Source organism: Stomoxys calcitrans, chromosome 3 (assembly GCF_963082655.1).
Source record: "Stomoxys calcitrans chromosome 3, idStoCalc2.1, whole genome shotgun sequence".
In the NCBI taxonomy this organism is placed as follows: Eukaryota; Metazoa; Arthropoda; class Insecta; order Diptera; family Muscidae; genus Stomoxys; species Stomoxys calcitrans.
This window is the reverse complement of record NC_081554.1, coordinates 46,410,101-46,426,387: the sequence shown is the minus strand read 5'-3', so window position 1 is coordinate 46,426,387 and position 16,287 is coordinate 46,410,101.

Below are 16,287 nucleotides of genomic sequence, written 5' to 3'. Positions count from 1 at the left end.
CTTAGCCCAATGAATGCGAATGTAGCAAATGGAAATAGGGATGTGTATTAATTGTTGCAATTAATAAAGTTGTGTGTACATCCGACATTAGCCAACGGTACCAAAAGCAGATACAAGCTAAGCGAGTACTATCTATCTGTGTGTTTGTGTAAGGGGTGTGAATGAACATATATTCGTTTTTTGCTTCCTTCATTACGTGTACATTAAATTGTTGTATTTCGTTGTTCTTGCTACTTCGTACATTGTCGTACATCCGTTTATTAAGTGGACATCATTAGTTTTATTGCATGGCCAAAGGACCTTTTGCTAAAATTTAATATCTATGTATGTAGTGTAATGTATCTGTGTATTAGACACTAGCATAATACACAGATACACTTGACACTCACACTGGCAAGCGATAAAGCAAAACGCCTACGGACATAATCTTTCAGAATAGGAAATTTCCAAATATGCGAATTCGAACTTTTATTGTAATCTTTGTGTTCGATTTAAGCGAAATTGTGTCTGTGGGCAGCCCGACCTGTAACAACCTTTTAATGGGCATATAACCCAGTGGGGACAATATCGGATTATAAATGCGCCTTTTATGGGGCCAAGACTTTAAATTGAGATATCGGTCTATATAGCAGCTATATCCAAATCTGGACCGATTTAGGCTAAGTTTCACAAAAATATCGAAGAGCCTAACACAATTTACTGTCCTAAATTTCGGCGAAATCGGACAATAAATGCGCCATTTATGGTCCCAAAACCTTAAATCGAGAGATAGGTCTATATGGCAGCTACATCCAAATCTGGACAGAACTGAGCCAAATTGCCGAAAAATGTCGAGAGGCTTAACGTTACTCATTGTCCCTTTGCGCCTTTTATGGCCCCAAAACCTTAATTCGAGAGATCGGTCTATATGGCAGTTATATTCAAATATAACAAATATATCATATATTCTGAGAGCCTAACACAACTCACTGTCCCAAATTTCAGCAAAATGGGCCCCAAATCGACGGATCGGTCTATATGGCAGCTATATCCACATCTGGACCGATCGAAGGGCTTTACACAACTCACTGTTCAAATTTCAGCAAAATTGGATCTTAAATGTGCCTTTTATGGGTCTAAGACCCTAAATCGGCGGATCGGTCTATATGGGGGCTATATCAAGATATAGTCCGATATAGCCCATCTACGAACTTAACCTGCTTACGGACCAAAAAAAAAAGAATATGGGCAAAGTTTCAGCTCAATATCTCTTTTTTTTAATAACATGGCTAGGACATGGCTAGATCGTCTAAGATTTTTACGCTGATCAAGAATACCTAATATAAATACACCAATCACGACAATATGGGACTCACATGAATGGAATTTAAGATTATAAAACCCATCTGATATCCAATTGTCGGACCAAGAGTTTGGGGGACCACCCCAACCCACAAAACCCCCCTAAATCAGACATATTTACTGACAATGGCAATATGGGACTCAAATAAATGGTATTGGCGAGTGGATTACGAATTTGATATCCAAATGTGGGACCAATTTCTGCGGATCCACCCCTTCCCCAAAACACCCCCCCAAAGGGGACAAATATACCACCATAGCAATATGGGGCTCAAATGAAAAGTCTTTGGGAGTAAAGCACAAATCTGATATCAATATTCGGGAAAAAGTGTTTATGGGCCACCCCAACCCCATCAAACAACCCAAATAGGACGTATTTGCAGACGATTGCAATATGGGGCTCAAATTAGAGATATTTTAGAGTATAACAAGAATCTGATATATATTTTCAGGGCCAAGTCACTGTGTGAGGAGGGCTCAAATGAAAGGTAATTGGGGGTAGATTACGAATGTGATATCAATATTCGGGACCAACTGTCTAACCCACCCGCAAATAGGACGTATTTCCTCACCATGACAATTTTGGGTTTTAAATAGAGTGGAGCTCGATATTGATAGTTTTTAGGACCCATACCCCAAACCAGACATATTTGCTGACTTTTGCAGTAAGGGGTTTAAATAAAAGGTACTTGAGATTAGCAAACGTATTTTATATCCAATTTTGAGGTCACCTCACTCCCAAAACACCCCTAAATCGAACATATTTGCCAACCATGTCAATGTGGGGCTCAAGTAAAAGGTATTGGGGTAGAGCACGAAATTGATAACCACTTTCGAAACCAATTCTCTGGGTGTCTGCCCATTCCCCACAAACAGCAATTATTTACTGACCAACGCAATATGGGGCTCCAATGAAGGTATTTGGGAGTATTATACGAATCTGATATCCAAAAGTGGGACCATGTATTTGGGACACCGCCCCTTCCCCAAAACACCGTCATCGTCCCACCCATCTGCGAGATCTGGCGTTTTTGAGAATAGGATAAGGGGAGGGTTCGCCCATTAAAGTTTGTATGTTATATCTACTTCATTCTTTTGATTTTGCTGGTGGATTGAAGTAGCCATACCCTTTGCCCCGAAAGTGGATATCAGATTCATACTCTGCTCCCAAAAACCACATTTGAGTTACACATTGCTATAGTCGGTATATATGTGTGGTTCAGAGGGGTTTATGAGATGAGACTTCCCTGAAACTTTTGGCCATAAAACAGATGATCCGCAAATATGTCCAGTTTGAGGGGTATGCAGGGTGGGACGTCCACCCACGCACTCACCACTGAAAAAAATCAGCATTGTGCTCTACTCTAAAATATCTTTTAATCTACTCTAAAATATATTTTATTTTTTTATTTATTTCAAGCATTTTGAAGGTGGCGATCAAGATATTCAGGGCTACGGGTCTCGTTCAGATCCACACTAATTAACTTTTTTTCTATTGGTTATCTACATTCAAAATCATATTTCCAAGCTATCACTTGGGATACCACATATTTAAAGATGTGCAGATCCTCCTGTGTCCATCCAATTTGAGGGTTAAAATGTACTCTCCTACTTTTATTTTAATTTTTTATTTATTTTTAATTTCCCTCGTTTTGGGTAGGATGGAGGGAAGGCGATTGCTCTCTGACACGTCCTTTCATTTGAATACAATATATTCTCGGTCGTCCTTCATGACAGTTTGGTGTTGATTTTATTGGGAGGGGAGGGTCGGTCGCTCCTTCGCTAAGACCCAAAAGAAAATTTTTTTATGTCCTTTAATGTCGAGATCTACATGTCCGGCTGAACGGCAGGACGGTTGAATGGTATTTAGTGGGTGAGTCGATCCCAGACTCTATCCCAAATTTGTATATCAGATTCGTAGTCAACTTTCAAAGAACTTTCATTTTATACCCATTTTGTGACGTTGGACATTCATGCCCGTTTTGAGGGTTTTTGGAGTTGGAGAGACCCCGCAAACACCTTGGACCAAATTCTTACAACAGACGTATACTCAACTTCCAACCACCTATCATTTGATACCCATTTGTCTCAACCGACGACGGTAAATATGCCCTGTTGAGGGCATATTTACGCCCGACACAAAGGAATACATTTTTATACCCACCACCATAGGAAGGGGGGGGTGAATGACCAATTTAGTCATTCTGCTTGTAACTTCTCGAAATATTCGTCTGAGACCCCATAAAGTGTATATATTTTCTTGATCTTCGTGACATTTTATGTCGATCTAGCCATGTCCGTCTGTTCGTCTGTCTGTCTGTCGAAAGCACACTAGCTTTCGAAAGAGTAAAGATAGTCGCTTGAAATTTTGCACAAATACTTCTTATAAGTGTAGGTCGGTTGGGATTGTAAATGGGCCATATAGGTCCATGTTTTCTTGATCGTCGTGACATTTTATGTCGATCTAGCCATATCCGTCCGTCCGTCTGTCTGTCTGTCGAAAGCACACTAGCTTTCGAAAGAGTAAAGATAGCCGCTTGAAATTTTGCACAAATACTTCTTATAAGTGTAGGTCGGTTGGGATTGTAAATGAGCCATATAGGTCCATGTTTTGATATAGCTACCATATAAACCGATCTTGGGTCTTGACTTCTTGAGCCTGTAGGGGTCGCAATTCTTATCCGATTGGAATACAATTTTGCACAAAGTGTTTTGTTATAAAATCCAACAACTATGCCAAGTATGGTTCAAATCGATTTATAACCTGATATAGCTGTCATAAAAACCGATCTTGGATCTTGTTTGCTTGAGCCTCTAGAGGACGCATTTCTTATTCGATTTAGCTGAAATTTTGCATGACGTATTTTATTATGATTTTCAACAACTGCGCCAAATGAAGTTCAAATCGGTCTATAACTTTATGTAGGTGCCATATAAACCGATCTGGGATCTTCTTGAGCCACTAAAGGGCGCAATTCTAATCCGATTTGAATGAAATTTTGTACGACGGATCCTCTCATGACCGTCAACATACGTGTTTATTATGGTATGAATCGGTTCATAGCCTGCTAAAGCTCCCATATAAATCGATTTCTCTATTTTACTTCTTGAGCCCCCAAAGAGCGCAATTCTTATTGGAATTCGCTGACATTTGATACAGGTCTCCAACATATAAATGATTTGTGGTCCGAACCGGACCATATTAGAGCTTTTAGAGATTTTTGTCTAAGAAGAGATGTCGGGAAAAGAACTCGACAAATGCGATTCATGGTGGAGGGTATATAAGATTCGGCCCGGCCGAACTTAGCACGCTTTTACTTGTAATATTTACTTTTAAATACCTTCCATTTGATATCCATAGTGTTTCAATCGGTTCAGATGTCCTGCTGGGGTGTTTTGGGGGGTGGGGAGGTCCCTCAGACACCAAGGAAAAACTTTTACGTCAGATGTGTACTCTACTTTTAAATACCTTTCATTTGATACCCATATTTCCTAAAGCGTCAAAAGTGTATTGTTGGGTGGTGTTTTTGGGGGTGCCGAACCCCCCCCCCCCCAACCACTCTAAAGATGTGACTTTTATGCCAATTAAGGGGAGAGTTCGCCCCCCTTTGAATATCAAAAAATGTAGTACCCTATTTTCACCGGGGCTCAAACTCTACCATCTGTGAAAATTTCATGAAAATTGGTTTAGCCGTAAGGTGGAGGGTCCACCCCCCTTCGGATATCAAAAAATGTAATACCCTTTTTTCACCAGGGGCTCAAACTCTACCATCTGCGATAATTTCATGAAAATCGGTTTAGTCGTTTTTGAGTCTATACAGACAAACAAACATTGCATTTTCATATATTGGGTTGCCCAAAAAGTAATTGCGGATTTTTTAAAAGAAAATTAATGCATTTTTAATAAAACTTAGAATGAACTTTAATCAAATATACATTTTTTACACTTTTTTCTAAAGCAAGCTAAAAGTAACAGCTGATAACTGACAGAAGAAAGAATGCAATTACAGAGTCACAAGCTGTGAAAAAATTTGTCAACGCCGACTATATGAAAAATCCGCAATTACTTTTTGGGCAACCCAATAATAGAAGAAGAAGAAGATAGGCCCCTTAAATACCGATTCCCCGACACAAATACTTAGGACCTTAACAGCCGCATACAATTCCCGATTTGATTGTTGTAAATTCATTAAATTATGAACAGAGTTCATAAAGGCAATTTTCAGCGAAATCCATGTTGGTGGGTACCCAAGCACGCTTTTACTTTTTCATTTTACTATGACACAAAAAAACGAGTTGAAATTTTGAAATATTTGCATGGTCACACTACTGCCTCGTCCTTGCCTTATATTATTATTAATATAAGCACCTTAGTGGTCCGCCTTTTCTCCCACTGCGTATTTATTTACACAGGGCTCTGGCTGTCATATTAAAACACTCCATGCTCGATTCAATGTAATTTCTGCTCTGCGCCCTTTGCTATTGTTCTCCTCAGTTTGTTGTTAATTAAATTTAATCCTTTCTGTGTTAATTACAAGTATATATTACGGCTATTAATGTGATTAAGATAATTGCAGAGTGTTGTTGTTCAGATTTATTTTCGCGCTGGCTCAATGCGTAACAAAACTATGACTGTGACGAGATTTATGGAAAGCAATTATGGAATGAAATTGCCGATGAATGGGAGCAATACTAGCGGTTGAATCCTTAAATGTTTTGTCTTCTGGAGAAAATAATAATTTGATGAAACCAGACTCTCATTGAATTCAGGAAGGAAGAACAACTTCTTGTTAGCTTCAATTGAAAAAAGGGATGTGTATTTGTAAGGAATAATTGATATGGTCCTAGTGAAATCTTAAATTGTATGACTTATGAACATGGTAAGATTAAGTAAGACTAAATGTTTTGTAGTCAAAGTAAGAACTACAGTTAGTGCACGAGATTTATTTTCATACCACAACTGTGGAACAGGGTATTATAACTTATTCTATTGGCTCAAGAAGTCAAGATCCAAATTTGGTTTATATGACAGCTATACCAGATTATGAACCGATTTGAATCATATATAGCACAGATGTTGGAAGTGATACCAAAACACTACATGCAAAATTTCAGTCAAATCGGACGAGAATTGCGCCCTCTAGAGGCTCAAGAAGTCAAGACCCAAGATCGGTTTATATGGCAGCTATATCGAAACACAGACCGATATGAACCATTCTTAGAGCAATTGTTGGAAGTGATACCAAAACACCACGTGCAAAATTTCAGTCAAATCGGACGAGAATTGCCCCCTCTAGAGGCTCAAGAAGTCAAGATCCCAGATGGGTTTATATGGCAGCTATATCAAAACATGGACCGATTTAAACCATTCTTGGCGTAGTTGTTGGAAGTGATACCAAAACACCACGTGCAAAATTTCAGCCAAATCGCATAAGAATTGCGCTCTCGAGGAGCTCAAGAAGTCAAGTCCACAGATCGGGTTATATGGCAGCTTTATCAGGTTATGAACCGATTTGAACCTTATTCGGCACAGTTGTTGAAAGTCATAATAAAATACTTCATACAAAATTTCAGCCAAATCACATAAGAATTGCGCCCTCTAGGAGCTCAAGAAGTCAAGTCCACAGATCGGTTTATATGAGAGCTATATCAAAACATGGAACGATTTAAACCATACTTGGCACAGTTGTTGGATATCATAACAAAACACGTCGTGCAAAATTTCAAAATTTTCCGATCGGATAAGAATTGCGCACTCTAGAGGCTCAAGAAGTCAAGACCCAAGATCGGTTTATATGACAGCTATGTCAATACATGGACCAATATGGCCCATTTACAATCCCAACTTGGCAATCCCCAATACTTGGCACAGTTGTTGGATATCATAACAAAACACGTCGTGCAAAATTTCAAAATTTTCCGATCGGATAAGAATTGCGCACTCTAGAGGCTCAAGAAGTCAAGACCCAAGATCGGTTTATATGACAGCTATGTCAATACATGGACCAATATGGCCCATTTACAATCCCAACTGACCTACACTAATAAGAAGTATTTGTGCAAAATGTCAAGCGGATAGCTTTATTCCTTCGACAGTTATCGTACTTTCGACAGACAGACGGACGGACATGGCAAGACCGGCTTAAAATGTCAAGACAATCAAGAATATATATACTTAATAGGGTCTTAGATCAATATTTCGAGGAGTTACAAACAGAATGACGAAATTAGTATACCCCCATCCTATGGTGGAGGGTATAAAAGGTGTAGGCCCGCTGAATGTTTAAGTAATTCAATTCAATCGTACACTATTTTTTATTGAATGCTCTGTTTAACTATGACCGACACACAACATTACATTTTAAACTTCCTATTTAATGTTTATCGATTTTAAAAGCCACTTTGATCTATCATAAGACTTAAATGCTAATTAATGAGTAGAATAGTAAATATAACTTATAGCCTCCAATAATTAACCCCGAACCCTAAAAGCGAAATATTTATAAAACGCTTTGATGTATTTTAATGTAGAAGACAGAAATAGTTACTCGTTCATGTGAACTTAACTATGAACATCTTAAATTAGTTTATTAACACATAAGAAAAATAGTTTCCACCACGAAATAAGAATAGTGAAATCAAAAGCAAATAAGCTTCTTAGTAGTAGGCTACGAAAATAGCTTTATAGATAAACCAGCTGGACCGGGACCGCTCCGCTGCGCCTTCTTTTACTTTATATGGAACAAAAGTTTCCTTGGAATATTTTATTTCGACAATTAAAGAGCGTTTAATGAAATACCATGCTACAAAAATAGTATATCGCTTGACAAACAGTTTAACAATATAAGTGCATTTATTTGAATCCCATATAGTCTTTATTGGTCTACGAATTTAAGTTTGAATGTAAAGTGTACTCCATTCTTAAAATACTTTAATTCAGCCCAATATGCTCATGATGAGGTGAGGTGAGGTGGTCCTCCAGGCACTTGGACCTGAAAAAATGTCAGCATTGTTCTTTTCTCTCCATTTATTTAAAGTTTACAGGAAGTTTACAGGATGAGGCATCCCCCAAACACATGGCTCCAAAATTGGTTATCAAATTCGTTTTCTAAGCTCAAATACCTTTCATGTGAGCCATATATTGGTATGATCGAAAATTTTTCACCCTTTGGGGGGTGTTTTGGAGAAGGGGTGATGCCTTAAATACATGTTCCTACATATGGATATCAAATTCGTGTTCTAGTCCCAAATACCTTTATTTGAGCCCCATATTGCGATGGCAAGTAAAAAAATGCTATTTGTGGGGTATTTTGGAAAAGGGGTAGGCCGCAGAAAATTGGTCCCGAAAGTGGGTATCAATTCTTGCTTTGCTCTCCAAAACCTTTCGTTTAAGCCCCACATTGACATGGTCGGTAAATATGCCCGATTTAGGGGTGTTTTGGGGAGTGGGTGGTCCCCCAAACACTAAGCCCTGAAAATATATCAGCAACGTCTCACTTCTCATATACTTGAACACCATATTGCCATTGACCTCAGAATTGGATATCAATTTCGTTTTCTAATCTCAAATACCATTCACTTAAACGCCTTATTGAAAAAGCTAGCATATATGTCCGGTTTGGGGTATGGGCGCTTAAAACTATGAATATCGAGCTCCACTGTCTTGAAAACCCAAATTGTCTTGGTGAGCAATTACGTCCTACTTGGGGGTTGTTATGGTGGTGGGACGTCCCCTAGACAGTTAGTCCCGAATGTTGATGTCAGATTCATGGTCTACTCCCAAATACCCCTAATTTGAGCTCCATTTTTCCATAGTCGGCAAACATGACCATACATATTAGATTCGTGTTCTACTCTAAGATACCTTTTATTTGAGCCTCATATTGCAATGGTCAGCAAATACTTTCTATTTGAGTGATGTTATGGGGGTGGGGTGGCCCTATAGACACTTTTCCCGAATATTGATATCAGATTCGTACTTTACTTCCAAATACCTTTCACTTGAGTCCCATATTGCTATGGACGTAAATTTGTCTTTTTTGGGGGATGATCTCGGGGATGGGCGGTCCCCCAAACACTTGGTCCCACATCTGGAAATCAGATTCGTATTCTACTCTGAAGTAACTTTTATTTAAGCCCCATATTTCCATGGTCAGTAAATAAGTCCTGTTTGGGGGATGTTTTGGGGAAGCGGTGGACCCCCGGAAACTTTGTCCCAACTTTGGATATCAGATTCGTATATGTCCGATTTAGGGGTGTTTTGGGGGTTGCTGTGGTCCCCCAAACACTTGATCCGACAATTGAATATCAGATACATTTTCTAATCTTAAATACCTTTCATTTGAGTCCCATATTGTCGTGATTGGTGTATATATATATTTGGTAGGTTTTGGGGTGGGGCGTCCCCCCTAGGTATTTCGCTTAAATCGCAACACCCATCACCGAGATCTGGCGTTTCTGAAAATTATGGTAAGGGGGAGGGTCCGCTCCCTCTTCGGATATCAGAGAATGTAATACCCTTTTTTTCACCAGGGGATCATTATGCACCATCAGTGAAAATTTCAAGAAAATCGATTCAGCCGTTTGTGAGTCTATAAGGAACACACAAACAAACAAACACAAATTGATTTTTATATATAAGAAGACATCCTTTACCATTAAGTCTGATTGGTTTGTCAATAATACATTTTGGTAAAAAAAAAATGTATTACCTATACAAGTTACAGCTGCAGGTTGTGTTAGAGTAGATTAGAGTGACAAGTCCTTTATGCTGCTTTATGCAGGCACCTGCCATGTTGGCTTTATCCTGCAGGGCTTTTAACCCGGGTGGATTCGATGCGTTTATAAACGCCCCCATATATAGCCGAAGCTAGCATGAGTACCAATTCGAATTAATGTTTGGACGTGTCCTCTCCCTTGGTTAGGAGCAGAGCACTATCCAAACTATTGCCATTCTATGGGTTACGGCACCCGGATGAGTACATGCAACTCCACACTGAGCATCGAAAAACCCTTTCTGGGTTTTTCGGTGATAAACCACAGCCACCAAGTTGCTCGCAACTGGGACCTCACCATTAGTCAGACTGGAACCGATGTCCAAAGGGCTCCTGACTCCCGTATAAACGTATAAACATTCAATCCAACGCTCCAGAGAAAAACTCCTTAGAAGCTTACCCATAGTGTACACTTCCCACCAGCTTCGAAGACTCCATGGTACAGCAGTCATCAGCGACCTACCCTCACAAGTGTAGTCAACAGTACACTCCTCATCCAATCATATCTTCTTCGTCACAAGACTTCAACAATCGTACAGCAGTTATCCGCGACCCACCCTAACCGGTGTAGTCAACATTCAACAGTGTGGTCGGTCTTCCACTCAACTCCACACCACAACTCCGCTTTCACCAATTTTAACATTTTATCAACAAATGTCGTACCCATATTATAATTTGTAAAGGAACATTCCTAAACAATAAGAATAGTAACTGGGTAGGCTTAAATATTCCACGTGGGACAGCGTCTTTTATATGCTTTTCACACTAAAGGGTCTCCCGTGGGGGAGGTTAGAATGGCAATCTTTTATGGCGACAAAACAGAACCTCTAGCGGTAACCGAACCCACAATTATTGCAACTGTAATCCAAACATTCCACCAACTCAGTCATCGGGGAGCTTCAGTCCCAGCTTTCAATGCAATTTTTATACGCTCTACCATAGGATGGGGGTATACTAAATTCGTCATTCTGTTTGTAACTACTCGAAATATTCGTCTGAGACCCCATAAACTATATATGTTCTTGATCGTAGTGACATTTTATGTCGATCTAGTCATGTCCGTCCGTCTGTCCGTCCGTCCGTCTGTCTGTCGAAAGCACGCTAACTTTCGACGGATTAAAGCTAGCCGCTTGAAATTTTCCACAAATACCTTTTATAAGTGTAGGTCGGTTGGGATTGCAAATAGGCCATATCGGTCCATGGTTTGATATTGCAGCCATATAAACCGATCTTGGGTCTTGACTTCTTGAGCCTCTAGAGGGCGCAATTCTTATTCGATTGGAATGAAATTTTGCACAACGTGTTTTGTTATGATATCCAATAACTGTGCTAAGTATGATTCGAATCGGTCCATAATCTGATATAGCTGTCATATAAACCGATCTTGGGTCTTGACTTCTTGAGCCTCTAGAATGCCCAATTCTTATCCGATTGGGATGAAATTTTGCACACAGTATTTTGTTATGATATCCAATAACTGTGCCAAGTATGGTTCGAATCGGTTCATAATCTGATATAGCTGTCATATAAACCGATCTTGGGTCTTGACTTCTTGAGCTTCTAGAGTGCGCAATTCTTAACCGATTGCAATGAAATTTTGCACGTAGTATTTTGTTATGATATCCAACAACTGTGCCAAGTCTGGTTCAAATTCAAAGCTGATATAGCTGCCATATAAACCGATCTTGGGTCTTGACTTCTTGAGCTTTTAGAGTGCGCAATTTTTATCCGATTGGAATGAACTTTTGCACGTAGTATTTTGTTATGATATCCAACAACTGTGCCAGGTATGGTTAAAATGGGTTCATAACCTGATATAGCTGTCATATAAACAGATATGGGGACTTGACTTCTTGAGCTTCTAGAGGGCGCATTCCTATCCAATTTAGCTGAAATTTTGCAAGACGTATTTTATTTTTACTTTCAACAACTGTGTCAAATAAGGTTCAAATTTTTTCATAACCTGATATAGCTGCCATATAAACCGATCTGGAATCTTGACTTCTTGAGCCTTTTGAGGTCGCACTTATCCGATTTGCCTGAAATTTTGTACGAAGGATTCTCTCATACGCATCAACATACGTGTTTATTATGGTCTGAATCGGTCTATTGCCTGGTACAGCTCCCATATAAATCAATCTCTCTATTTTACTTCTTGAACCCCTAAAGGGCGCAATTCTTATTCGAATTGGCTGACATTTTACTCAGGTCTCCAACATATAATTTAATTGTGGTCCGAACTGGACCATATCTTGATATCGCTCGAATAGCAGAGCAAATCTTTTCTTTTATCCTTTTCTTGGCTAAGAAGAGATGCTGGGAAAAGAACTCGACAAATGCGATACATGGTGGAGGGTATATAAGATTCGGCCCGGCCGAACTTAGCACGCATTTACTTGTTTTGTATTAACTTGACTCATTACCTGAATTCAAATACATCTTCTTAAATATTTTTGGAAATTATTTCAGAGTAACAAGTATGTGGCATACTTCGTTTTTCTCTTTTTGCCCCATATAATAAAAAACAAGAACTTCAAAAATCGGTTACAACAGCAATACCAATACCAGCCACATCCTTATGAAGTGCCATATTAAAACCCTCCCTAGGAGGGTAACCATAAAATTAAATTACCTACATTTAAAATCATTTAAAATTCGTGTGGACTTTTCGAAGCTTTCTTCTTCCCTTTTTTTTCGTTTTGTTTGTTTTTGTTCAGCAATGGTCTTTTGGCTATAACAGTTGTATGCCGCGTAAGCCATTCCATACAGCTATGGTGTGGATTATGGCTTAAACGATGCTGGGACGAGTGTATGTGGCGCGTTTGTTTGTTTGTTTGTTTTGATTCGATTGTTGCCCGGTATAATTCCAAACAGTTTTGTTTTTCAATTTAAGTGAAAATATGTTCAATTCAATGACGACAACAGGGATGTCGATGGCGATGGTGATGGTAATGCTGATGGCGATGGCGATGGCTGCACGGAATGAATGCTCAATGTAATGGCCGCAAAAACACTTTGACGTCTACTTAATGTGCAATATGAATATTAAGTATACGCTGCAATGTATCCACATCCTACATCCTAAAGAAGACAGAAAAGCTGAAGCTGGCAACATATTTTCATTCACTTATTCAACATTCGAGTGGTGTACAATCGTTCACACTTGGCAGTTTCCATTCAATTGGTGGCACTTGAAGGGATAAAGTGGCTATTAAAGGCAACACTTCTAAATGAAAGAAACCAGAAAACAAAGAAAAGCAAAAAATATTTAAACTGTAGGCAGAAATATTGATATCATTATGCCTGATTCATGCCATGCAAGAAGGCGGCAACTCAGTAACTTTTCAAACGTTGAGGGGTTAAAAAAAAGTTTTTTTTTTAGTTATATGCCCCTCTTGGTTTTGATATTTACATTCTATTACCTCTGTAACCAAATTAAATAACCGTTTATATTGGCCATAATAACAAATTTGTTTTATATTTTTGCAAAGACATATTGCACTTGGCGGACCCAGTTGCTTGAAGAAGAATTGGCAAACCATTGCCCACTCCATGGAAAGAGCTGCAACATCCCTAAGTGGGTACCGAAAGCCTCCCCCAAGGAACCCATGGTACGACCAGGAGTGCCAAAAAGGTACTGGAGCCAAAAATGCGGTATTCAGGGCAACATTACAGTCGAAAGCAAATCGCCAGGAAGAGGTATCGGGAGAAAAGTAGAGAGTAAGAAGAAGAAAACGGAAAGACGTGAGTGTGAGCGAATCGAGATGTTAAGGAGCCAGAATGCAGTCCGAAAATTCTAGCAAAGAATTAAACATCAAACCTATGGCTTTTGTGTAAGCACATCCTCCCGCAGTGACAAACAAGTAAAAACGTGCTAAGTTCGGCCGGGCCGAATCTTATATACCCTCCACCATGGATCGCATTTGTCGAGTTCTTTCCTGGCATCTCTTCTTAGGCAAAAAAGGATATAAGAAAAGAGTTGCTCTGCTATTAAAACGATATCAAGATATGGTCCGGTTCGGACCACAATTAAATTATATGTTGGAGACCTGTGTAAAATTTCAGCCAATTCGTATAAGAATTGCGTCCATTGGGGCTCACGAAGTAAAATAGAGAGAATGATTTATATGGGAACGATTCAGACCATTATAAACACGTTTGTTGATGGTCATGAGAGGATCCGTCGTACAAAATTTCTGGCATATCGGATAATAATTGCGACCTCCAGGGGTCAAGAAGTCAAGATCCCAGATCGGTTTATATGGCAGCTATATCAGGTTATGAACCGATTTGAACCTTATTTGACACAGTTGTTGAAAGTAAAAATAAAATACGTCATGCAAAATTTCAGCCAAATCGGATAGGAATTGCGCCATCTAAAAGCTCAAGAAGTCAAATCCCCAGATCAGTTTATATGACAGCTATATCAGGTTATGGACCGATTTCAACCATACTTGGCACAGTTGTTGGATATCATAACAAAACACGTCGTGCAAAATTTCATTCTGATCGAGTAAGAATTGCGCACTCTAGAGGCTCAAGAAGTCAAGACCCAAGATCGGTTTATATGGCAGCTATATCAGGTTATGGACCGATTTGAACTATACTTGGCGCAGTTGTTGGATATCATAACAAAACACGTCGTGCAAAAATTCATTCCAATCGGATAAGAATTGCGCACTCTAGAGGCTCAAGAAGTCAAGACCCAAGATCGGTTTATATGGCAGCTATATCAAAACATGGACCGATATGGCCCATTTACAATACCAACCGACCTACACTAATAAGAAGTATTTGTGCAAAATTTCAAGCGGCTAGCTTTACTCCTTCGGAAGTTAGCGTGCTTTCGACAGACAGACGGACGGACGGACGGACGGACGGACGGACGGACGGACAGACGGACGGACATGGCTAGATCGACATAAAATTTCACGACGATCAAGAATATATATACTTTATGGGGTCTCAGACGAATATTTCGAGTAGTTACAAACAGAATGACGAAATTAGTATACCCCCCATCTTATGGTGGAGGGTATAAAAAGAAAAACTGAAAACTGATGTAGATAGTGTACTGAGGTTATGGAAAGAACACTCCTTCCAGCTGCTGGTATCAGCTGTGGAATACTCATCCCTCAGAACCAATCCCTGATGATGGTTTAGAATGTTTACCATCCAGTCAAAACGAGGCCCACGATGCTGTAATCCGGCTGAAAAACAATAAGGCAGCAGGAGCCGATGGGTTGCCAGCTGAACTATTTAAGACCGGGGACGACTCGCTATTAAGGCGTATGCATCAGCTCCTCTTTCAATTTGCCTAGAAGAACGTATACCCAAGTCTGTCACCAGAAGAAGCATTTGCAGCCTTTGAAAGTATCGAAAAATAATCAACGAAACTAGGCTTGACAGTAAATGCAGACAAGACAGAGAGGATGATATCAATTCCCACAAAGTACTGTGCACCCGAGCAGATAAAGAAAATGGAAAGAGCTGGGAGCGACAGCTTTGAGATGGTCAGCAAAAGAAATGAAACCAGTTTTGAACTAAAACAAAGGATAATACTGACTAACAAATGCTATTGTGGATAAGTAAGAAGATGGGGAGCAAAACCATCTCTCGACAGACGAAAATTTTATTATACAAGACACTGATACCATCCTTAGTCCTTGTATCAGTACGTTTTATATAACTGTAGGGCGGAGAGACACAAAGTTAATTTTCATTCCAAAAGCAGGAAGACCCTACCACACGAAGGCGATAGGTTTTCCTCCTATTAGTCTGTCTTCCTCTTGAGAGGTTGATAGCAACACATCTTAGGGCAAATATCGCCGGAGATCGCTGTTGCCGCAGCGGCATTCATTTAGTAAAAGCAAATCCACTAAAACAGCCCTTCACCACCCAGTCGGCTACATAGAGGGTTCTCTCGCTGTCAAGGAATACACAATAGTAGCATTTCTAGACATTGAAGGTGCTTTCAATAATGTTAAACCGATGCCAATCATGAAGGAGTTGTAGTTTCTAGGCATCAACTCTACCGTAAGAAAATTTATTAAAAACTTACTAAAAGATGCATTACGGCAGGCTTGGGATCTGTGGATCCAAAAAGATGGGTCAGCAGAGGAACGCCTCAAGGAGGTGTACTGTCTCCTTTAGTTTGGAATATAGCCATTAA